Genomic DNA, 25,875 nt, shown 5'->3' with positions numbered 1-25,875 from the left:
TACTAGTTCAGCTCTCAGATATATTTTAAATTTTATTCAAAATTGTTTTCCATAAAATGTTTATATCTATTTTATTATGGACATAACATATGCATAAAATGAAAAAATATTCAAGTTAAAAGTATACTAATGAGCTTTAAAGCTTCAAACAACTAAAGGTGTTTCCTATTAAACACATGAAAGCTTTTGTTAACATTGTACTTGCTTTCATAGAAATTGCTATAAAGGCTATTCTACAGACTTCCCCTTTCAACATACAATTTGGCTTTATTTTGGTAAGCATGAGATTTTTCAGTTATGCTGCAAGAACTGAAGGTCCAATCTGTGAAAAGATTTCACAATACTCAAGCAGATGTTTAAACAAACAAAAAGTGAGCAGCCCGTTAGAGAGGTGCCCCACATGAAATTAGTTTCCATTGTGGGACACTGCTTACTTTATGTTGAGCAGTTGTTTTGTTATAGGAAGGTGTGCTCAGAGGCCTGAAATAACTCAAAGTTGAGACGTGCCTCAGCCACAAACAACAATGCTCACAATAACTATTTAGGGCAATGATGATGCTGGATTCAGGGCAGACTACAGGTAGGTTAAGTCTCATGTTCATGAGCTTGACTTAGTAAATAGGAACCAAAGATTTCAGTACACGTTGAGCAGACTACATACAACGGTCAGGATCAAGCAGAGTGAGGAAGGAAAGCTGGCTTCCATGGAGACAGCTTGAGAGCTGCCTGCCAGTCCCTGAGGAGAAGGCTGATGCAATGGTGCTATAACCTTCAGGTCACCAAGCTGTAGAGAAGAGCCCAAGGGGCCCTTGGCAAAGATGATGTTGCTTTCATCTGGTCTCATGTGGAAAGCTATAAGTAGGAAATCAGAACTGAAATGGTTGCCTACATAGGAACCAGACCACCCAGGTTTTGTTCTCGGCTGCTAAGTGTGCTCTGGGTGTGCCCATGCCCAAGTCCCAGTCCTTGAGGGTCTCAGTGTGGGGCATGTGCGATGGGATAATGGTACCTTTCACAGGGCCTTTGGGAAGACTGGGAAAGAGCTCTGGACTGGGAGTTGGGATGTAGCCTCAGATTAGTCATCACCTGTGAGCCGGACTTGGCCCCTCCACTTCCCAGAGTCTCATCTTAGTCCCTGCTTCTCAATTCCTTTGTCTCTGCCCTGGCCGGGTCCCTCACCATCCTTCCCAAGGTCATTCAAGGTCATCTAAACTATCTTCCTGCTTCTAGTATCTCTTTTCACTTCATCCTTCAATAATTATCTTTTCAAGGTTACATTTGGTTTTTGAATACAAAAGTAATATGTGTCCAGAACAGAAAAGATGTTAAACATAAAAAAACAAAAAAGTCAAAATCACTCATAATCCCACTTTCATTTTTTAACTGAAATGAAATGACAAGTGAAACTCTCCTTTCCCTTTCTCCTGCCTCTTCAGCTCCCATCTCTGTAACCAACATTAAGAAATCATCTTATAGTCTTCCAGACTTTATTCTATGCTTAAAGGAATAAATAGTTTTGTTGGTTTTTTCCCAAATGAAAATAGAATCAGAGTATGAATATGGTTTTGCAATGTGCTTTTTGTTTTACTTATAATGAATATTTTTCCAAGTTAGTTCATATGAATCTACTACTTTCTTTTTAATTGCTATATGAATTTCCTTTAATGAATATTCTGTAATTGATTCAACATTTTCCTATTCATTGAGAGTTCTTCTGTTTTTGGCTAGTAAACAACACTGCAGTGAGCATCCCAGGACATAAATTATTTTGTAATTAAACTAATATTTTTCTAGGATTGGCCCCTAGAAGTAGAATTTCTAATGAAACTGCCAAAAGTCACGCATATTTTAATTTTGATAGAAAATATCAATTTGCCTTATAAAAAGCTATACCCATATTCACTCCCATCAATACAGAGTACTTATTTTCCCTCAACAAAGGTGGATGTTATCAATCTATTCAAATGTTGCCAGTCAAGTGGGTGAATAAGATACCTTGTTAATGTTTAATTTCATTTATTTAATAATGACTGAAACGGATCGTACTTTCATAAGTTAATTGGACATTTATATCCCTTCTTTAACTAATTTCTGTTTGTATTCTTTGTCAATTTTCTATTTGGCTGATTGTCTTTTTCATATTTATTAGTAGAATATTAGTAAAATATCCTAGATACTAATCTTTTGTCTTTACATATGTTGCATATATTTTTCTCCCAATTCTTCACTTATTTTTTAACTTTATTTTTATCTTTTCAAATAAAAGGGTTTTTTATTTTCAATATGTTGATTTTTTTAATAGTCTCTAGGTTTATATCATGCTGAAAAAGTGCTTCCTCATCCCATAATTATAAACCTATGTTTCATTCCTTTTCTTCTAGCATTTTTGTAGTTTGGGTTTGTTTTCTTTTCATGTCTAGAGCTTTAACCTATTTGGAGTTTACTTTTGTGAAAGGTGTGGTATAGAGATCTAACTAGATTGCCAAGTATCTTAACATCATTTGGAATAATCTTTTTGTCTATCATTTCTGAAATTCCACAATTGTTATTACAACAAATTCCCAGATGTGTCAGTGGATGTTTTTAATATAGACATAGGGGGAGTGTGTGTGTGTGTGTGTGTGTAGTTGCTACATATATACACATGTTTTAATATCTGGTAGGCAAGTTTCCTATACTACAGACTTCATCCTAAAGGTAGCAATAATGTCTATGGTCTATAGGGCATAAAACAATAAATGAAATTATGCTCAAGAAACTCTGATTTACTTATTAAAAATGATGCTATACGAAAGCACATAATGTTTTTTAATTAGTTCTTTTAAAATGTTGCAAAATATGTAGTTTAATGTTTAAAATAGTATTGTAGAAAACATTCCTCTTTTTTTTTAACATTATCTCACAATAGTCTAGTTGGAAAAAAAGATTTTTAAAAGAGAGCAATTTTCTGTCATTTCTTTAAGCTGAGAGTAAATTATTGCTACCACATTTTACAGTTCATGCCAGGACATAGCTTCAATTAGGAAACAATTTATTCTGTCCAGTGAGACAGAATAAATGGCTCGCAGTGGCAGTCCATTTTGCCATTGCCAGGTCTCTAGTCCAATAGAAATAGAAATTTTTCACAGATGGGTAGTTCCCAAGAGATCAAGTCTCTGGAATCTTCTCTCAGAGAGTCTGTATTTTTTTAAATCTTTGTTTCAGAACAGGAGAAATGATTTTACACTAAGGTTTATTCTTACTAGCACCAAAGTATAGAAAAGAAACTTTTTTTAAAGATTATTTAATAAGTCGGACAGAGCTAGCATGGACGATATCATCAGTAAGGGGTTGCTAAAGGCATAAGGTGCTAATAAACCCACCACTTCTTCAGCTCCATCAAATGTTCAGTTCACTGTTGCTAAAGTCACAGACATTCTAGAAGGAAAACTGGCATGGGGACAGGGTGGCAAAGAGACACCACATGAACGTGACTCCAACACAGGACATAGGTCTTTCCAATGCCTCCATCCCTGCACCATTGTTATGCAGTGTAACCATCTTCACAAGGAGGATGAATAGAAATGTACACAAACCACTGAATTATTAATGTTCTTCACACTGTGAAGTTAAGTGATGAAATGTGCCCTAAAGTAGCTTGATATGAAGACGTGGATTTTGTCATCAACTAGTCTGTCTTTGTAGTGGCTGAAGAATATTCAGGCAAAAGTCATACATAGTAGAAAACAATTTGAGAAAAGATCTTCTACCACATGGTAGATCTTAAAGAATGTAGCATGAATTGAAATCAATGAACATTTCCCGCTGCCCATAAAAAGATATAGATTAAGTGCTCCCAAGGGAGTATTAGCATCTGTCTACACACCTGATCGTCTGCTTCCTCAAATTGATAGAGATAATTAAGCCAGCTGTAATTTGCATATTGAGTATACAATTATTCTTCATCTTAGCCAAGGTAAGATCATGCCATTAATATTAAAACTGCTTGTTATCCTTTAAAGATAGTACTGACTAGCCCGCTCTGTGTCCATGTCTATCTGTAATTGTCTTAATCCCTCCACACTAAGGCCAGAACTATGCTTTACTCATTTTGATATTCCTTACATATCCCATACTTGTTTTTATATCCCTTATAGTATATTGCCTTGTACATAGTAGGTGTTCAATAACTATATGAATTAGGTGAATTATATGAAACATCAAATATTTTCTAGAACAGTATGATTTAGGTGCTCACCTGGTCCAATATAATTCATGTAAAAAGTCAGTACTCATTCGAAAATGTAATATTCACTGTAAGATTTAAAGATATAGTCATTCAGATTTTAAAAACCACTGTACAGAAAAACAGAGTTTGTAGACATAAATTGTGAATAAGTTAAGTCTCAGATTCTTTTGAATTAATAGCTCATCTGTTACATACCAAAGGAAGGAAACACACATCTAATTCCTTAACTATATAGCCTGCTTATTCCCCTACACATTAAGAATTTAATATTTACTACACTAGATATGTTCTCATGCATACATTGATGTCCCTCAGAATTAAGCAGGAAGCAACACTTCAAACACCTCCAAGAGACATAACAAACTCCAGTTCATTTAATCTGATATGGATACATGGGTGGCCCTCCTCCTCAGAACCACAACCATTTCAGTTTTGTGATTCTGAGCCAGTCTTTTGCCCTTAGCAGGTATTTTAGAGAGAATTACCAGAAAAGGAGCTGACAAAGTTAGGAAGAATATAGGGTCCTAGACAAGAGGGATGAGTTTAGAAGCATAACATCCATTATGAAGATGAAACTAATGTACAGAAAAATAAATCAGGAAAAGAATTTTGTCATTTTACAACATGTGAAAGTCAAATCATTATGCAGTACACCTTAAACTTATATACAGTGCTATCTGTCAATTAAATCTCAATAAAACTGGGGGAAAAAAGAATTTTGTTATCAAATTTGGGCAAATACGCTGAGAGGGTTGGGGGGGCACAATGATGGTTGAGGTGATGGTTCATAGGAATATGCTACTCAACTTAGACTCATTCCAGACCCCACCATCTGCTACGTTAGAGGTCAGTGATAGACTGTTGCCTCAGACAGGATAATTTAGAAGCTGGGTACGAGAGGAGTTTGCTACAGTGAAGATCTTCTGTATCTGCAGCTGAATGGGGCTGGGACAGCCATAATGGGAAACGGACCAAGGCATTAAATTCATTATTGGATCAGTGTTCTCTCCCCACTATCCCACTCACACCCAGTGACCATATCTTCAGAATAATTTAGTGTTGTGTGAACACAGTTCAAATATGCTGCTTTAAAAATATTTATTTTGAATAGTGATAATCATCATCAACATCTTCTTTTGAAGATGATAGGAGTTGATGAGGATTATCAAGGAGAGTAGGTAAAAATGTTTAGAAACATTTGTAAAACCGATTTTGTGGTTTTTAATCACAACCAATGATAAACATGCATCGAATTTATAAACAAGTGTATGAAATGGATATCAGTATATCACTGCCCTGGAGGCCTATGCTATGAAATTATCTTTCTGTGCACTAATTTATTTAAACACAAACACTACTTTTTATGCTTCATCCAATAAATTGTCTGAGATAGGATAGAGGGGATTCCATTTTATACCAAATTTGCCTCCATCAAAAATTGTAACTGATACCCTGGACTGGGATCTGGAACAAAGACTTTCGAATTGGGAATCAAAAATCAGTACTATAGTAAAACACTCTAGGTTAAGTCCAATAATCTGAATCAGGATATCCAGATATCCAGGAGAAGATATCCAGATACTTCTTACAAAGAGAGAAGTAAACAGTGTGGAAAACAGCCAACAGAGGCATGACTAGATTCAGAGCCTAAATTAAAGTAAAACTCCAAATAAGTTTTCAAAATAACATGATTTCTAGATCAGAATGTCAGGAAAACCAAAGAAAGCCAATGTTAGATTAAGGTCTTTGGGCTCTCATTCATGACAGAGGATTCTAAGACTCTGGGTTGGTAAGTGAGAGAAGGTTGAAAGGCAGCATAGGACAAGCGACTACCATCCTCTTATCAGCTACAGCCTAGCTGGTCAGCCTAAATAGTTAATAAATTTGAAACTTAAAAAAAAGAACTAGCTCAAAAGCATTTTATGAAAGCATATTAGAAAAGCTTTCAGTAAAAGTCTCATCTCTGCTTAACTAACCCAACCTTATCTGCCACTACTCTACAATGAGCTCACTAAACACATTTACTCACATCTCCCAAACATGCCTCATGCCTTCCTACATATTCACCTTTTGCTAGCTATTCCCCCAATCCAGTAATGCCCTCTACCATTCCCCATTTACCCAAGCATTCCCTAGGCAATAAGACCAATTCAAATCCCACATATCCCATAAGGCCTTTTTTATTCATCCCAACTTGAAATTATTTCTCACTCCTCTGAACTCTCAGGTCAGTCATTTGACCCTTCACAAATATTGCCTTGCATTATTAATTTTATTTTCCTTTTCCTATAATTAACTGGATTGCTAGGTCTGTGAGGAGGCACTTATTGTATCTTATCATCTCTGGATCCCTATTGTATATTAAAGTACTCAATAAAGATTTACTGAACTGAACTTGAAGTCAAAGGCCTTGTCTTAGAGTATATTATCTCCGTATCACTCCAGCCCTAGCACATGCCTTGCTATAAAGCTAAACAATTCAAAATGGTACCGAGTACTGGCTCTGATTGGTTAAAATACAAACACGTGTTTAATTTTCTTCTTGTTTTGCAAGTACATTTCATCTTTTCCAAAGCAACATCACATTGCTAGAATACGAAAATTCTCTACCAAATGGAATTATATCAAAACTAAAAACTACAGAGGAAAAAGTACAAATCACATTGTAGTGATATTATTTCCTTATTTCTCAAGTCATACATAATCATTGCAGAAAAATTAGAAAACAGAGAAACACAAAAAGAAGCATATATGTTTTTCAAATCATTTATAATCCTGCTACCCAGAGATAGCCAACATTAATTGTCTGGTGTCTAAACTTTCCTTATTAGAATTACTTTATGCTGCCTATCTGTCCAGGTGATTCTAAATGAAATTACCCTACCCACACCCTTCTACCATATAAAACTTACCACCCCAGCCCATGACCCCAGCTGTAAGTAAACATCTCCCTAAAGGAACTAAACAACAGGTTGTCCAGAAACAAATCTAGACCAACAAAATAAGCCAAGCAATAGGCTCTATCTTGATAATTTAAACTAAAAACAGTTAGCAATAGGATCTGAAACCAAAATTTCATGAATTGGAGACACCAAAATGTGCTTTGGGCAAGTTAAATTTACAAGGAGGGGATATTATGAGTATGCCAGCTGAAAGTGAAACAGAAAGAAGCTGAAAGGCACAATGTGACTTAGTCATGTTCAAGGGGAGTATTGGAGGGAAGGCTCTCAATTCTGATCCCCTAGAGCCTTCTTAAATCCAGACCTACCCCTAGCTCCAGACTTCACAATGCCAGCTGTACAATGACATGAACTCCTGGATTCCCAGATTTCCTTTGAAATTTCTTATGTAATCCATCAATGCTATCTTTTTATTTAGGCAGGCTTGAATGTTTTAAGAACCAAACTAAGGACTTTCCCAGATTTTTTCCATAGTTATCTTTTTTCAAAACATAGTATATATGCTGTTTAGAAGCCCACTTTTTGACACAGTGATATGTCATAAACACTAAATATCAATATACATCTTCATTACAAATGGATTCATGACATTTTGTTGTATCATAATCTGTCTAACCTATACTAAATTACTGAATATTGAATGATGTCTCCAGTTTTACCCTAATACAAATTATTCTTCAATTGGCACTCTTGGCTACACTGTGTTTTCGCATTATTTCCTCAGGATAAGAATACGCTCTTTATACAATATAACTTACTTAATAGGGTCATCAAAATTCTATCCTTGAAATTCTATGCTGTCAAATACTGATTAAAATAAGTAACTCAGAGTTTGGAAACAATGTTATTGCAATCACATTCTATAAACATTATACTACAGCAGGGATTCATATGGTAGGAATCTAGGAATTGGCTTCAGGAGATCCATAGGTCCCTAAAATCATATGCAAACATTTGTGTTCAGGTATATATTTGCTTCTTTCCTTAAGTGGGTCCATAGCTTTAAGCAACTTATCAAGAGTCCACAACCCAAAAGAGGTTAAAATATCACTGATATAGAGACTGAATGAACTTCATATATATACTGAACAATGATTATATGGACCCAAATTAAATTAACATAATGCATCTAACGTACTTAGCACTATACCTGACACATTAAACTTGAAATAAATATTAATTACTATAATTAATAATAATTGTGTATATCAGATATTCAGTTGCCTTCTACAGGGTTTTAATCTCTATCCCCAGATGACACAATCATTAAGAATGTATCCACTAAAATGATGGATATGAAATGGATATGAAATAAATCCACCAAAATGGTGATTTCTATGTACCCACAAATTAAGCAAAAGCTTGCTGGTCTATGCCTAGACTCATATTATGCAACTGCAGCATTTTTATTACTTGTGGAAAGAGATCAATTTATTTTCTGCTTGATAAGGTAGGTGATAGTAGTACAACTAACCAAACCTTGTGAATAACTGATTTTTCTCATCTCTTTTAGGTTTATCAAATAAAGTTGTCAGTGTATTTTCTTTTAGACAAGTCACTGCAGCTATACTTAACCTAAAGTCTTTATTAGTTTGCTTATGGTCTTGAGAGAGAAGATATTCCACTGAAATAAAATAATCACCTACAAAAACTTTGATTTTTTTTTTTTTGAGGAAGATTAGCCCTGAGCTAACATCCGCCACCAATCCTCCTCTTTTTGCTGAGGAAGATTGGCCCTGAGCTAACATCTGTGCCCATCTTCCTCTATTTTATATGTGGGACACCTGCCACACCAAGGCTTGATGGTGCTTATGTCCCCACCCAGGATCTAAACTGGTGTACCCCAGGCCACCTAAGTGGAGCTTGGGTAACCCAACCACTCCAACACTGGGCTGGCCACTGATTTTTTTTTAATAATCTGAGTTTAAATCACCTGAAAAAAATTCATCAGCCCACATAGATAGCTCCAAGCACCATTTTGAAGATGGCACTGATAGTGACTTTTCCTGAAACTGACTCACAGTTTCTATTTGATAAATATACTATTTGACTGCCTTCATTTCAAATGTTCCTGCATAGCTTAGTAATGTGTGGCCCACGATTTCATTCTGGATTATTGTTATAGCCAAAAATGTACAACCAATCACACAGAAGCTGGAATTCCCCTCTCAGAGCCCTTCAGGCAGTCTTATTTACCTTGTCAAGATTGCCTACTAAGAAATATTGTGGAAACATTTGATAATTAATGACTGTGTACTGACCATGAGGAAGGAGGGGCATATAATAACAACATTCCCTTCTCAAAATATAAATGAAGAATCCAAGACTAATCTCAGCTTTCCCATCCATCAAATTAAATGAATATCAACTTCACGATTTTTGTTTAACGATTAAACAAAATATGTGAAATCATTGAGTTAACCTAGTATATGGCACCTAAGTGTTCAGTAAGTGTTTGTTGCATCTGAATCTGAATTAGTCACCTCAGGAATCTGAGCATTGGTTTTGGTCTAGCTGAGAGCCAATGAAATCTCTCAAGAATTTGTGGCAGACTTAGAGGTAGTTCTACGTATAAATTCAGAAAAAGATGGGGAAAAAAAACATCAAATTCCCAGAAAAAGTCAAACGAGTTTTCTAGTCCCACTTACCCATAGTATTGAAGACAATTGACATCAAGAGAACCCCCAAAATGATCCATTTTTTGTTATTTCTAACATAATCTAAGTTTGGATACAATAGATCTCCAGATGGCGTTGAGAAATAAACAGGTTATGTAAATACCATCCTGGTTTTAAATAAAAGGAGAAAAAGGATTTTTAAATGAGCTAATAGAACCAACACAAAGAGACTTGGTTTTGAAGAATAAAACTAATCAAACTTTATTAACCAGACAGGGAGGATTGTTGGCAGTGGAGTGCTGGAGCTGACTCATACTGGCTTGCAAGAGACAATAGTCAAATTTTCAGGAATTTTGCAAGCCAATTGGTAGAGGCAGCCATTATTAAAAAGTGAATTACATAACTTATAATTAAATTGAAAGGTAATAAATACTCAAACTCATCACTTCCTAATTATTTACTAAATTTCAGTATTATCCATTCTCTTGAGATTATTTGTGTCTGTTATATCTGTATGGTAGAAATCCTATACAATTGTGTGCTACTGTGCATCTCTTGCTAACTCTGCGTTCAGCAGTGTCCTACTGGTAGCTTAAAATCAGCCATGATGGGAATCTTCACACCATAGAAATCAGCAAATGCTGCAAACCAGGACTTCCTCTTTCTCACTTTTTTTTTTGGTCTCAGAGAACCAGTTGTTGAACATTTGTCAGCACACTACAGAGTATTGGTCTCAGTTTTGCTTTTAAAATGACACAATTTGGACCAACTCTTGACTTTGAGAAAGAGATAGGTCTTTATATTCTTGTTGGAAGACATTTCCCCATGAGTCTCTTGTGATTCAACATCTCTTGTGAAACAAGGCACTGACCATTGTTCATTCTGAACTATTTTTCAAGGATTGTTTACAGCAAACAGCCTTGAAAGTTACAGGCATGCCTGTTATTCATTACCAAAAAAATCAGGTTCCTTAAGATCAGCGTTCCTCTCCTGTAATTCCAGCCACCGCGTGAAGGCATCCATCTGGGCCAATCTGTGTCGTTTCTGTGGAACTTGGAGACAAAGGGAACAAACACAAACGTGTGCCGATGCTCAGCCTGCTGGCTGTGCTGTATTTATGTTACTCTCAGGCCCAGGAGTCTCGTGTCTTCCACCAGTCTCCACCAAACTGTGGCCGGCTCACTCAGCTTGCAAAAAGGGTGAAATCTCAGGCCCTTCACAGTTCTTGATAATCCTTATCTAAAAGAATGATCTAATAGTTTAGAACAGCCTAAAATAAGGCTAAAATGGGCTAGAAAGGTTTTTTTCTTTATATTTCAATGTGTTTCTTTCCTTTAATGCAGTTCCAAGGATTTTAGTTGCTAAATGTTTCCTCAGTCCCTTTTCTACTTACCAGAATCTTCATATTCTCTCCATTCCAGACTAGGTCCCTTCGGTTCCTCTTCTATGGCACAAGCAACAAAATGTCTATTTTCAAGATAATGACAGAAAAAATAATAAAAGGAAAAATAATAGCTTGGAAAGAAAAAGAAATATTGTTCTTTTTCAATATTGAAAATTAAGTTTAGGGACCGGCCCCCTGGCTGAGAAGTTAAGTTCACACGTTCCGCTTCTGTGGCCCAGGTTTCACGGGTTCAGATCCTGGGCGTGGACCTACACACCACTCATCAAGCCATGCTGTAGCAGCATCCCACATAGAAGAACCAGAATGACTTACAACTAGGATATACAACTAGGTACCGGGGCTTTGGGGAGAAAAGAAAAAAATAATAAGAGAAAGATTGGCAACAGATGTTAGCTCAGGGTCAATCTTCCTTAATAAAAACAAAAAAGCATAGAGTTGCATATGGGACTTTATTTAAAAAAAACGAAAGAAAGAAAATCAAGTTTAAAATGCCAGTAAAAAGTAGAAATCTAAAGACTGTTAGAAAAATTAAGAAAATTTAAAAACCTGTTTTAAGAAAATGGCAATTGACATTGAATAATAAATAAATTCACCTAGGAAAAATGCTGTCTGAAGATTCCAAGAAGGCATGACTATATAATACATTGATTACTATCATTATTATTATTATTATTTTGAATGATACTATACCCATTTTAGAAATATCCATGTCCCCAAACATCACAAAATCTTATTTTGTAGGGGATTGTGATATCTGGAAGGAATGCCCTCTTAGCCAATCTGAGGCTCTATGAAGTCATATTCCTGTTTAGTTACTGCGACAGGCTCTGGGCACTAGAGGCAACCATGAGAGTCACCAGAATGAAGATTTGTGAAAGCTAAGTTCTGTATTATCACTAAAGCAAAGCCTGATCCAGATGGCACATGCTTGGAGCATAGCCAGCACTGTTTACGACAATTAAATTGCACCTATTCACAAAGAAATGAGTAACAGCATTTACAGACTACCATCCCTTAATAGTATATTCTAACATGAAATCTCTTTAGTTTACCATTTTCAAGTCAGTGGCTGTGTTTTATTTCTCAAAAACAAATGACAATGGCATAGCAATAGAAAAATAATCCATTACACATGAACTTAAAGTAGATAATATTTTTTTAAATCACATCCTCTGCACTCTTTACTATTTACAGACCCGAGAGAGCTTTAGAATTAATTAGCGCTTAGAAACCACAGCAAAGTTTTCATCATTTAAAAATAGTCAAGAATAGCAAGAAAATAATTACTGTGCCAACCAAGAGGTCCCTTTTATAAGGATATGTTGATTAGTAGCTGATTTTATCATTTTTTTTTCTTTCTTGTATCTCATTATCTGGACTCAAAATATACTACAGTATTTTAAATTAACCTAACCAGAATATGTTGCCCATGTCTCACCATGTAACACCCACCTAGAGGATAGAATTAGGGCACATTAATAGTGACAACCCATATTTCTTCTGACTTTGCCTCCCCAACCACAATTTTGGGATCCCCAGATTCTCTCAAAATCCCTCCAGTTTTATCTAAGAGTCCCCAGGAGCAAATCTGTTCTGCCTCCACTACCTGCAAAGAAGCAGCCACAGAGACTTTGTACCTGCAGATGCCAGCCCTCGTGATGCTAATTCTCATGATGCTAAATGTGGAGACCTCTCTGGAAACTCCTATGTGTCAAAGATATCCTGTTCCATCCAGAAAAGAGAGAGTACTTTCCTTTTTTGACTTTGTGCCTAGAGACCAAAGTAGAGCTGCTTAGTGCCCCACGTCTTATGTAGACGCTCCTATCCTCAACCCCTATTTTCCATAAGGCCTATGTGGTGCTGGATCAGTAACGTTGCTGAGAGGCTGACAAAGTGCTACACATTAAATCAAGGTTCCCTTTGATGCTAGAGGCATCTGTTCAGCCAAGTCTTGCCTGTCTGACTTTTCCTTCTTAAGCATGAGTTCTGTTCCAGGAGGCTTCACTTAGTCATGCAAATAGACCACCACAGGCAGGTCCACTCACCTAGCCAGCCGGACATGCTTGAACCCTAGCAGGAAATATAGCTTAAACTCTAGTGGGTCCCCTAGTATGCTCAAAAAAGAACCAAAATAAAAGTTGGCAGCCATCCTTAACTATCGTTATATACCCAGTGCTGAATAAAAGTCTAAAAATGGTCTGGTGAATTGAGACTATAGAAGGTTAAATGAGTTCTTCACAATCATCTAGAGAAATTCCTTTTCATCTGTTATTTAGAGCATCAGGTAAGGTATATTTACCTATTTATAGATTTACTCTTAAAAGATGAACTTCAAGAGATGATTGCTACATATAATGCAAAAATCCAAATCACCTAAGTTATTGTTAGAGGCCAATATTAACCACACGATTATCCAATATTCAAACAGAAGTGAAGTGAACTGCTTTGAACAGCACAAGCATTTACTTTGTTCCTTTTTCCTCTTTCTTTGTGTCATCAGGAATAACCAAGAGTTGTCTTTCCTCCAAAGCTGGATGTTTTAATACTGACTTAATAACTTTTTTGCCTCTATTACATGCTGCGTGTCTCTTTATTTCCAGAAATTTATCATCCTTCTGTTATAAAAATTTATATTAAAATCAGTATAATTTAGGAGTTTTGACATGCGGTCTGTCCCATCAACACTGGGGCAACATAGAAAGATTTCACCATGTATTAACAAGCTTAAAAAAATTATATAATCATATAAATAATGCAGTATTTGACAAAATCCAAACCCATTCTAGATAAAATTTCAGGAACATAAGAAGGGAACTTCCTCAAACTGCTAGGTGATATCTACAAAAAACCTACAGCCAACATCATACTTCTTGGTAAAAGACAGACGGCTTTCTCCTAAGATCATGATCAAGGCAAGGGTGTCCACTCTCAGCACTTCTACTCAGCAATATATTGGAGATTCTAGCCAGTGCAAAAGGGCAAGAGAAAGAAATAACGTCCTCCATACTGGAAAAGAAAAACAGTCTTTATTCAGAGATGATATAATTGATTATGTAGAAAATATTATAAAGAAAGCTATTAAGTGAGTTTAACAAGGTTTGGGATATAAGATTGACATTAAAAAATCTATTTATTTCTGTAGAGCAGGAACAAACAACCAGATTAAAATTGAAAAGACAATAGCATTTATAACAGCATAAATAGATGAAATATTTAGGGATAAATCTGACAAAAGATGTGCAAGACTTATACATTGAAAACTATAGAACATAGTTCAGAGAAATTAAGGAAGACCTAAACAAATTTAAAGATACGTCATTTTCATAGGTTGAAAAACCCAACATTGTTAAGATGTTTGCTTTTGCCAGATTGATCTATAGATTCAACATAATTCCAATCAAAAAAAGGAATTTTTCTGTGACAAGGTTCTAAAATTCATATGGAAAGGCAAAGGATTTAGAATAACCAAAACAACTTTGAAAAAGAACAAAGTTGGAGGATTAACACTACCTACCTGATTTCAATATTTTTGATAAAGCTACAATTATCAAGACACTGATATTGATGTAAAGAAAGACAAATAGATCAATAGTACAGAATAGAGATTCTAGAAGGAGACCGACACATATATGGATAACTGATTTTTTAACAGATCTGCACAAGCAATTCAGTAAGAAAGAACAGTCTTTTCAATAAACTGTGCTGGAATAATTTGGATACTAGCTTGGTTTTGTCAATTTTTTAAACTTCTGATCTTAAAAACTCACTGCTAAGAGAAAAAAAAGAAAAATCACACACTTGCAGAAAATATAAAGAATATATTTAAAATATTGTCAAAATTCAACAGTAAAAAGCAAATAATATAATAATTTAAAAACGGCCAGAATATTTGAACAGATACTTCACTAAAGAAGATACATTGATGGAAAATAATGATATAAAAAATTTTCAGCATCTTTAGTCATTAGGTAAATGCAAATTAAAACTACAATGAGATATCACTACACAACTACTAGAACTGTTAAAATTAAAAAGACTGACCATACCAAATGTTGGTGAAGATACCAAGCACCTACAATTCTCACCCACTGCTAGTAGGAATGTAAAATGGCACAATAGCTTTGGAAAACAGGTTGGCAGTTTTTGAAAAGTTAAACACAGACCTACCATATGATCCCCTCATTCTACTCCTAAATATACCTAAAGAAATGAAAGTATATGTCAATATAAAGATTTATATAAGAAGTTTCACAGCCACTTTATTGTAATGGCCCAAACTGGAATCAACCTAAATGACCATCAATAGGTAAATGGATAAACAAGTTGTGGTATATACTTACAACAGAATATTTCTCAGCATAAAAATGAATGAACTATTGATACACACAACATAGATGAATCTAAAATAATTGTGCTTAGTGAAAGAAGATAGACAAAAAAAGTACATAATGCACAATTCCTTTTATTTTAATTCTAAAACATGCAAACTAATTTATAGTAATAGAAAACAGATCAGTGGTTTCTTGGGGATATGGGGTGGGGAGGAAGAGGAGAGAGGAAGGATTCTAAAGGGGCACAAAAAACTTTGAATGTGATGAATGTGTGCACTATCATGATAGTGGTGATAGTTTCACAGGTATATAAATAAACCTATCAAATTTTATACTTTAAATATCTGTAGTTTATTGTATGTCAGTTATACCTCAATAATCCTACTAGAAACAAAACCAAGCACACACAAAATACTTTCCCTAGATTATCGAACGGCTAAGATCACTTGAAGTTTCAAACTTGGCACCAATATTAAGAATTACTAACATTCATATCAACTTCCTAACTTCTAAACAGTCTGCAAAACTTAAAATAAATGGATATTTGGAATTACAATACTTTGTCACTAATAGTCTTATTCTACCACAGTGAAACAGTAAAATATTGCATTACCACTCTTTTTGAAGCAGTGAAATATTAAATTACACAACCCTTTAACTTGAAAGGCTTTAATCAAATTTGTGAAAGACTATACAAAGGGATCCTGGAGTAGGAGTCTGCTCTCCCTGGAGTTTTACATTAAACGCCTAGAACACAGTGCATTTCAGTGGGCCATGCTAGGAACCCCAACCTCTGAAGGTGTTAACCAGCCACTAGATACCTAGCATTCTAGCAATTCAGTGGTAAAGAAATCCATTTCCTTAGCAATAGGATGATAACGCTTTTATCTCATCCATATTATAGGCCGCTCACTGTACTATGTGCTAGTCCTATATGTATACCAGGCATATAAGAGAGATTAACATCTCTGCCGTTAAGGAATTCATAGTTTAGTATTATTTTGATATCAACAAGCAATGCTATTGTGTCATGAATATAATTTAGCATACATATTGCTAAAGAATAAAGTGCAACTCTATAATTACAGAGATAATTGCTTTGAATTTATAAGAAATATAGCTTTATGCCCATGGAAGAATAAAGATTACTGAATTATAGTTTTGAGTTGTCAACACACTGTGAATCAGACACTATAACACAAAAAATATCAAGCATAGTGCATGGATGGTACAAAGAAAGAGAGAAAAATCTAACACTGTGTAGCAAATTATCTGTTCACTAGGCCTACATTATCTTTCATTTGAATTTATTCTTGTCAAATATGAAGATTGTTGTTTCCATATAGACTTTCTTTTGACATCTGTAGAATGTTTCAAGACTGATTCATTACCTTGGTGATAGACTTCACATTCTATTTCCAGGCTTTTTTCTTTCTTTCTTTCTTTTTTATTTTACAAATTTCAGGATCACGATTAACTTCCTGTTATGATCATTTTTTAAATAAAAAAGTATTTTGCATCATCCACATAGACGTGTCCTAGGTTGTGGTCAGCAAGTTTAAATAAACAAATGTATCTAATGGGTGTAGTCCAAGTACAATGAGTGTAATTAGGCAGGCACTTCCTTATCATTAGTTTGTAACCTTTCACAATAACCCTCACTCTTATTAACAAACCATTACTTTTTCGGCACTTAACCCTGCTTCTGAAACTTGCTTTAAATTCTACATGCTCTGGCCATTTCTACACAACACAGAGCAAAATGAAGACCTAGGGAAGTTAAGACAGACACAGTAAATCTGAATGATTCACACTCAGGTATATTGCTAACCTGTGACAGCTAAAACACTATTCAGTCCTAAATTTATCTCTTTCACTAAAAGTAAAAAAAAAAATTGTTTTAGTTAATACAAAGTAGAAATAATTACATATTGTACCTCTGGTTAACATTCCCAAGTTGAATTCCAGGGGCTTTGGTGAAGTTCTTGAGGTATCTCAGCTCATTGTACAAATTCAAATTTTCCACCAAGTAATACTGAAAGAAAGCACAATATAAAAATTACATTCTGAGTTTAGTAATACAAAATAACGTATTATTTTGAAGAGTAAGATTAGTTGGGCTAGCAACTAGATTATCACATTGCTAGAACACTCAGAGTTTGTTTCACTTCTTCATTCTTCTGAGTCAACATCAATCACAGCAAGCACAGTGATGCTGTGAAAACTCATTTCTACCATCAAGAACCAAAGTTAAATCAATACTGACTGATTTAGCTTACAGAGTACATTCTTAGTATAAACAGACATCAACTTGACTTCAGTTTTCTAGCTATTTTCAATTTGCTGGTAAACTGAATGCATCTTGCTGCTATACAAATTTTTGTAACATCATTATAATATTGTAATTAATCAAATTTTATGATATTGAAGTGAGTGAATGAAAATAACTGAAATATGAGCCTCCTTTGGGAATTTCTAGAATGCACACTCTAACATCGGCAAGAGAAATGAAAACAAAATCTAGTTTTCATGATTCTGCTCTCTTTCTAGATATTCCTTCACTAAGAATACAGCAATGCTAGTTTTTATCTATTTCCAAAATAAAAACAAAATGTTCTAAACAGGAACTGATCTGTGCATAGTTACAGAGAGAATTACAAACAGTACATTTATATCTCCTCTAGTGTTCTCTGCCCTCTTAATTACATATTTCAATTGCATTAACATTAGTTCTCTTGGGAATTTTCCATCAACTGATCAATCTGTCCATTAGGATATTTTCTCTGATATAATATTGAGCTCCTGCTCTCATTTGCTATTTTCCCCCATTAGTGCTAATTAGGTCCCCTTGGATCAGGGAGAATAATACTATTCCATCTTGTCATTCTCTCCCAGATGCTGTAGACAATGATGCACAGCTTTATTTATTATGCATTGAATACTTTTAAATTGTCCTGAATAATTCTGTCTGAGATCGTAATTATGTTGACTTGCCCTTCTTTGAAAGTTCTTACACTTTCTGATCTTTTCAAAGCAAAGGTATTTAAAATTTACTATAACATATTATAAAAAAAATCAGCTTCCACACCAATGACTTCCGACTGTAGCTAAAGAAGAAAGAGAGAAAGAAAGAGAGAGAGACAAAGGAGAAAAAGAAAAAAGAAAGAAAAGAAAAAAGATTTGATTTATCAAAGAACATTACATGCAGAATTTAACACAAAATACATTTGTGACCATTTTAACTATGAGATTAATTAACCCAATTTCTAATTTAAAGCAAAAATATTAGAACTTTAAAATTAGTCCAGTTCTTATGCTTAATGAGCTTAAAAAATTTGACAACTTTGTCTTCTTTCCTTTTGTATTCCTCCTCTCCTCTACTGTGATTCTCTCAAAAGGCCTTTTGCTCAAACCATCTTAGACATTCAATAAATACTGGTTAACTGATAAGTATAATATTGATGGATGATGGGGGAAGAAATACAAATAGGATTAAAATGTGTCACTTCTGTTAGATTTAATGTGTGACATGTGTTGCTATATAATTTAAGTAGCTATGGGAATCCATGTTCTAACTCTTTTAATGATTACGAAATTGTACAAAGTCAATGCCATGAAAAATATGTGAGGGAGACTGTTCTAGACTAAAAGAGGCAAAAAAAGCTCTAATAATAAATATAATGTGAGAATCTAGCTTGAATTCTGTTCTAAACAAACCAATTGTAAAAAGACATTTTGAGACAATTGGGGCAATTTGATTACAGACTGAGTGTTACATGATACCAAGGAATTATTGTCAATTTGTGAGGTATGATAATGGGTCTGTGGTTGTGTAATAAAATTTCTGTAATTCTTATTGACACATACTGAGTTAGTTAAGAGTGAAATTGTATGCTGTCTGAGATTTGCTGTAAGGCAAAGAAAATAAGAGGTAGGGAGTATATGAAGTAAATCAAGTAAAACCCTAACAATTGTCAGTTGTACTAGATTACATATATGGAGATTCACTATTCTATTTTCTACTTTTGTGTATATTTAAAAATTTCATAATAAAAATGTTTTAAATAATACAAAAGTAATACATATTCAGTATGTAAGAGTACTGTACAAATAATATAAGGCATGTATAAGTTAAAACGCAAAAGTCCTCCCTCACCACCACCCACCAAAGCTACTCACAGGAGGAAACCACTGTTAGCAATTTGGTGTATACCAATATGGACATTTCTATCTGCATACATACCTATATATACATATTTAATTTTTTTTTACCAAAATGCTTGTTACCTTCTTCTTTACTAAAACTATACCTTGGACATTTTTCCATGTCAGCAATTCTTATTCTTACTTAACTTAACTAAACCTTATTCTTACTAACTGATACAGAGAACTCCATTGTTTGGATATTTTGCATGGATGATTTTATTTTTACAATCGCATATAGGGGATGAATATTTAGTCTGTTCTCAGTCTTTAACTATTACAAGCAGTATTACAGGGAACCTTTTTGTACATGCACCTTTGTACGTTTGTGTGACCATGTCTGTAGGATGGAGTTTAGAAGTAAAATTGAGAGGAAGTCTAAATCAGTGGACAAGTGGGTGGACACTCCAATCAGGCTCCCTGGGTCCTAATCTCAGTGCTGTCTCTACGATCCAAGTGATGTTGGGCATATTGTTTAACTCTCTGAATGTCAGCTTTTTCTTCTGAAAATAGGATTCATAATAATTGTATTCATTTATAATATTATCATGAAAATAAATAACGTATATAAAGTGTTTAGAACAGCTGTGAAATAATAAGAAATATATCTGTTGGTCTCCTACTAATATTTGGTTTTTGACCCCATTTTCTGACACAGAGCTCCTAAAATCCTTGTAATTTCCTGAGTGATAGAGTGTCTGATACAGAGCTCCTAAATTCTTTGGAATTTCCTGGGTAAATAGAAGCATCTTTTGTTCTAATGAGGTGACTCTTGGTGGGCTCTTGGATGGAGGCAGGCTGCTAGAAAGACCAAGCCATGATTAGCAGCATGGAACTTTCAGTCCATGAAAGGTCCCCCCACGTTCCTACTCTCTGGAGAGGGGAGAGGAGTTGCAAATTGAGTTTATGATCAATTATGCCCAACTGATGAAGCCTCCATAAAAATCCAGAGCTTCCAGGTTAGTGAACACATCACATGCAGGGAGGATGGCACACCCCAATTCCTTGGGGACAGAATCTGCTGTACCTGAGACCTTCCCAGGCCTCGCCCTCAGTATCTCTTCATCTTGCTGTTCATCTATAACCTTTGTCACAGCATTTATAATAAACTAGTAAATGTAAATAAGTGTTTCTCTGAGTTCTGTGAGCCATTCCAGCAAATTATTGAACCTGAAGAGGGGATCATGGGAACCTCCAATTTATAGCCAGCCCATCAGAAGTAGAGGTGCCAACCTGGGACTTGATATTAGTGTCTGAAGTCAGGGCAATCTGTGGGACTAAGCCCTAACTTTTGGGATCTGATGCTAACTCTAGGTAGATAGTGTCAGAACTGAACTGAATTGTAGGACACCCACCTGGTATCAGAGAATCGGTTGGTGTGGGAAAAAACCCACACACCTGGTTACAGAAGTGTTCTGTATGAGTGTAGTGAGAAGGAAAAAACAGAGCTTTCCATTAGGTGGTGTAGAGAGTTTTTTCCCTTCCTGTAAAACAGTTTATGACACACACAGGAAGTGCTCAATAAGTGTCAGTTATCATTATTGTTAATGTAGGTTGGGTTCATTTACATTCCCATCAATAGTAAGAAAATCCTTTTTTTAATCTGATGTAAGAAAATCATCTTCTTGTTTCAATTTCCATTTTCTTAATGTTTATTGAGATTGAACATTTGTTTATAGATTTCCTGGCAACTTTTATATTATTTCTGTGAAGTACTACTTAGTTTCCTTAGTCCATTTTCCCACTGAGATAAAACTTAGTGATGGCACATTCTAGAGATGAACAGCCACCTACAAGTTCTGATCAGACCTGAATTTCCAGGTAAGAGAATCTGCATACTTTAGCTTCAACCTAACCTAAAGAAATTCCAGAGGACATCCACCTCCAGGTATGTATCAGACCAAGACTCTCACCATTAAGCCAGATGAAATCTTATAAAAGAAATCAGCTATTCAAAGGCACTAGAGAGCAATGTAGGCAGCCAATGCTTAAAGGGCCAACATCACAGAGAAAAGAAAAGCACATAGATGCGAGTTCAACATTCTGCTTCACTTTGTCCCTTGAGAAGTTTGCCAATATTTAAGCACCACAGGGCTTAGTGGCCAGCAGAGCATCCAACCTTCAAACTCAGAGCTTTCAACATTTTCATAGGGATGAAAAGATAAAAACTGATGCTCAAGAACCATCAAGGTAAACGTTTTGGCTTTGCATTAGACCCCAGAAGCCTATGTGCTAGGATTGAGAACAAATCAATATGCCAGAACTTACATGGATTGAATTCCATCACAAATCATCTTAATCATTCATTAAATCAAAGAGAGAAAATTTTACACAAACTGCCTATCAACAGAAAAGTAAATCCTCTCTGAAAGGAATATAAAATCATCCAGTCTATAATTTTTATACCTAATATCCACTATTCAAACAAAAATTACTAGGCATGCCAGGAGACAGGACCAAATTTCCAACAACTAAAAGCCAAAACAGAAACAACATAAAAGAAATGAATCCACAGATAACCAAATAATGGAGTATCATTTATGGCAAAGAAACAAAAAACATTTCCTTCAAATAAGCAACAATAATATTGACAGCTGACTTATCATCATAAATGTTGAAAGAAAATAATTGTCAACCTATATGTTGAAGGGGTTCAGAACGGGCCTCCCCAAGATGTGCCACTTTGGCATGTGGAATGTTTTGAGCTAGAGGCGATCAAGACTCTGAGGGCTCAATAGAAACTTTTACCTCTCCCTTAAAGAGTTTAAATTGTGGGTGTTGCCCATAATAAGAGCTATTACCAGAAATAACTTTTTATGACCTATCTGTTTGAGAGGGCAATCACCTAATTACTAAACATGTGCTCTTTTTATCATCCTGTGAGTTGCCCTCCTCCCCTCTGAAGCCTCGGGCCCCTACCCATTCCTTGGCTCAGAATGGCATATTTACTTCATTTTACCTTCCTGTCTCTGAACCTCTCATGTATGTAGAGTCTCTGATTTTCTCATGTCTGTGGGTTTTCTGTATGAAATTAAATTTGATTTTCTCCTGTTAATCTGTCTCATGTCAATTTAATTCTTAGACTAGCCAGAAGAACCTAGAAGGGTAGAGGAAAATTCCTTCCTCTCCCACAATGCCTATATCCTCCCCAAAATAAACATTAAAAGTAAAAGAGAAGTTTTGCAAGTTGAAAAAGTTCTAGAGCGTAAGTGCACAACAATGTTAATATCCCTTAGCACCACTGAACCATACACTTAAAAATGATTAAGATGGTAAATTTTTACACTGTGCGTTTTACCACAATTTTCTTTAAGTGAAGGAGAAAGTTAAAAACAAAGTGAAGAAGAAGACAGGGCTGGCCCCATGGCCGAGTGGTTGAAGTTATGCAGAGCGTTCCGCTTCGGCGGCTCGGTTCGTGGGTTTGGATCCCAGGCGCAGACCCGCTCCACTCATCAGCCATGCTGTAGAGGCATCCCACACACAGAGTCGAGGAGGATTGGCATGCGTGTTAGCCCAGGGCGAGTCTTCCTCACACACACACGTGAAAATAAATTTAAAAAAATAAAGTGAAGAAGAAGGTGACTTTTGTGGTACGTAAATTGTACCTCAGTAAAGCTGTTTTTAAAAAAGTGAAGAAGAAATAAAGACATTTTAAAACGAGAATTCATCATTAGCATACCATGATTTAAAGAAATATTAAAGGTAGTTCTTCAGAGAGAGGAAAACAATCCCAGGTAGAAACACAGAAGTGCAAGACAGAATTAAAAGCAATAGAAAGGAAATATAATAATTGTAATGACAAAAATCAATAATACTCTTGTGGGGGCTAAAATGTACATATATATATGAAATTAGAAGAAAAAATGCAGGAGTGTAGTATATGGAGTCTGTGTTCTAATGTGCTGACATTGTTAGGAAGTGGTAAAAGTGCTAACTTTTATAGACTTTAGTAAATCAAGAATAAATGTTGTAATGTCAATGGTAACCACTAGAAAATACTATAACATATAATCAACAATTAATAGTGGAGAAAATAGATTTATAAAATTTATTTATCAATTCAAAAGAGCCAAGAAAGGGAAGGAAAAAAAATCCAGAGGGACAAATAGGAAACAAATAATAAAATGACAGATTTTAAACCAAAAATATTAGCAATTTTGGATGAAAGTCTAGCATAAAAGAGATCATCCGGGGTCGGCCTGGTGGTGCAGCAGTTAAGTGTGCACGTTCCACTTTGGCGGTCCGGGGTTCCCCGGTTCAGATCCCAGGTGCAGACATGGCACCACTAGGCAAGCCATGCTCTGGCAGGCATCCCACATACAAAGTAAAAGAAGATGGGCACGGATGTTAGCTCAGGGCCAGTCTTCCTCAGCAAAAAGAGGATTTGTGGGAGCTGTTAGCTCAGGGCTAATCTGCCTCAAAAAAATAAAAAATAAAAGAGATCATCAGACTGGATTAAAAAATAAAACTCAACTATATATTCTTATAAGAGACTTACCTTCAACCTAAAGACACAGAGGGGTTAAAATCAAAATATTGGAAAAATGCACACACTGCAAAAACAAAACAAAAGCTGCTATAGCTACACCAATATCAGGAAAAAAAGAATTACTAGAGGTAGTGAATGTTTTATAAAGATTGAAGAGTCAATCCACTAAATTGACTTAATAAATGTATGTGCTACTAATAACAGCCTCAAAAGAAGCAAAAATTGACAGAATCAAAGGAAAAATGGGTGCATCACAATTAGATTTGAAGATTTGAACACATCTCTTCAGTAAAGGAAAGAACAAGCAAAAAAAACACAAAAGATTTAGATTTTAACAACATGATTAATGAGCCTCATTTACCTGCTATATACAATATAATAGCATGCATATTTTTTCAAGTGCACATAAACCATTTGCCAAAATTAACCAAGTGTCGAACCATAAATCAAGTCTCAGCAAATTTCAAAGTATTTATATCATTAATCTTACGAAATAAAGCTGGAAATCAATAATAAAAAATAACTAGAAAAGGCCCAAATGTATGGACAAAAAGCAGTACACTTCTAAATAACCCATTGGTCAAAGAATTACTCACAATAAAAATTTTGAACTAAATTATAACAGAAAATATGGCATATCAAAATGTGATAGATGCAACTAAAACTGTGCTTGGAGTGAAATTTAGAAACTTAAAGGCTGATATTAAGGAAACAAAGGGCTACAATTCAATGATCTCAGTATCCATCTCAATAAATTAACACACACTTTTGATTTGTGCATTTCTCAGTATGTATCTTCTACTTCACTTTTTAAGTTTACTTAAAAATTTTTTTAAGAAAAAGAAACTCCCCAAGGTCCAGTCTCTGGTTCTACAAGATCAAAGGATCTCAAAGTCTAAATTTATTTGATAAACCAGTCAGCTCTAGCCCCTCCTTAGCATATATTTAAAATCCTATGCATACTCTACTCTCCTAGGGTTTTGGAGGGATTTTTGGTGTGTCGTTTTTTCCATTTTACATATGATCTAGGGTCAGATTAGCTTCTTTATAAACTTTCTGCAGCAGAAAAGAATACTCAAACACTCAATAGTTCAGACTCACCCTTCCAGAAACAGGCAGACACAAGCCTCTGGGTTTATAGAAAAAACTAGTTACTCTGCAAATATTCATCTCACCACACCCATTCAGCAAGAAATATCTGTTCAGCCTATGTGTTATCACACCAGCCTCAAAACAAGATTTGCTAAGTATGAAATTACACAGGCAGTATCTTTGGAAAGTTTCTGACCTCTTTTCATAACACAATAAAGTACAAAGTTAAAACTCATTAGTTACATGTTTTAAATTATTAAGCAGCAGATACTTCGTTACTGTAATCTACTGCAACTGACACTGCTACTATATTAATGAAACTAAATATTGTTTTGAGAAAACAATGAATTCAGTATTTTAGTTCTAGAACTTAACTAATATACTAAAAGAATTTTCATGATGTAGTTATGAATTTTCATTTGAAAAAGTATTTGGGGTGTGGCTGTGTGTGTATTGTAAAGGTATTCAAATTTATTTCCTCATAAATAGAATTAGATATCTGTGAGCACTAATTAGAAAGACTTCATTGAAAACAGATTAACTTATTAT

General features: G+C 35.0%; 1 protein-coding gene across 2 annotated transcripts in view; it reads right to left on the bottom strand.

Moving 5' to 3' along the window:
• The window catches only part of SCEL (sciellin), a 272,873-nt gene that overhangs the window by 193,441 nt on the left and 53,557 nt on the right, over positions 1-25,875 (bottom strand). For both annotated transcript variants that reach the window (XM_070578988.1, XM_070578995.1), the window contains exon 2: positions 17,480-17,577. The gene's annotated coding sequence lies outside the window, so the exon portion shown is untranslated. The remainder of the gene's footprint in view (positions 1-17,479; positions 17,578-25,875) is intronic.

This window comes from Equus przewalskii, chromosome 16 (genome assembly GCF_037783145.1).
Source record: "Equus przewalskii isolate Varuska chromosome 16, EquPr2, whole genome shotgun sequence".
Classification (NCBI taxonomy): domain Eukaryota; kingdom Metazoa; phylum Chordata; class Mammalia; order Perissodactyla; family Equidae; genus Equus; species Equus przewalskii.
The sequence above is the reverse complement of the archived record's forward strand: the minus strand, read 5'-3'. Positions and strand labels throughout refer to the sequence as shown.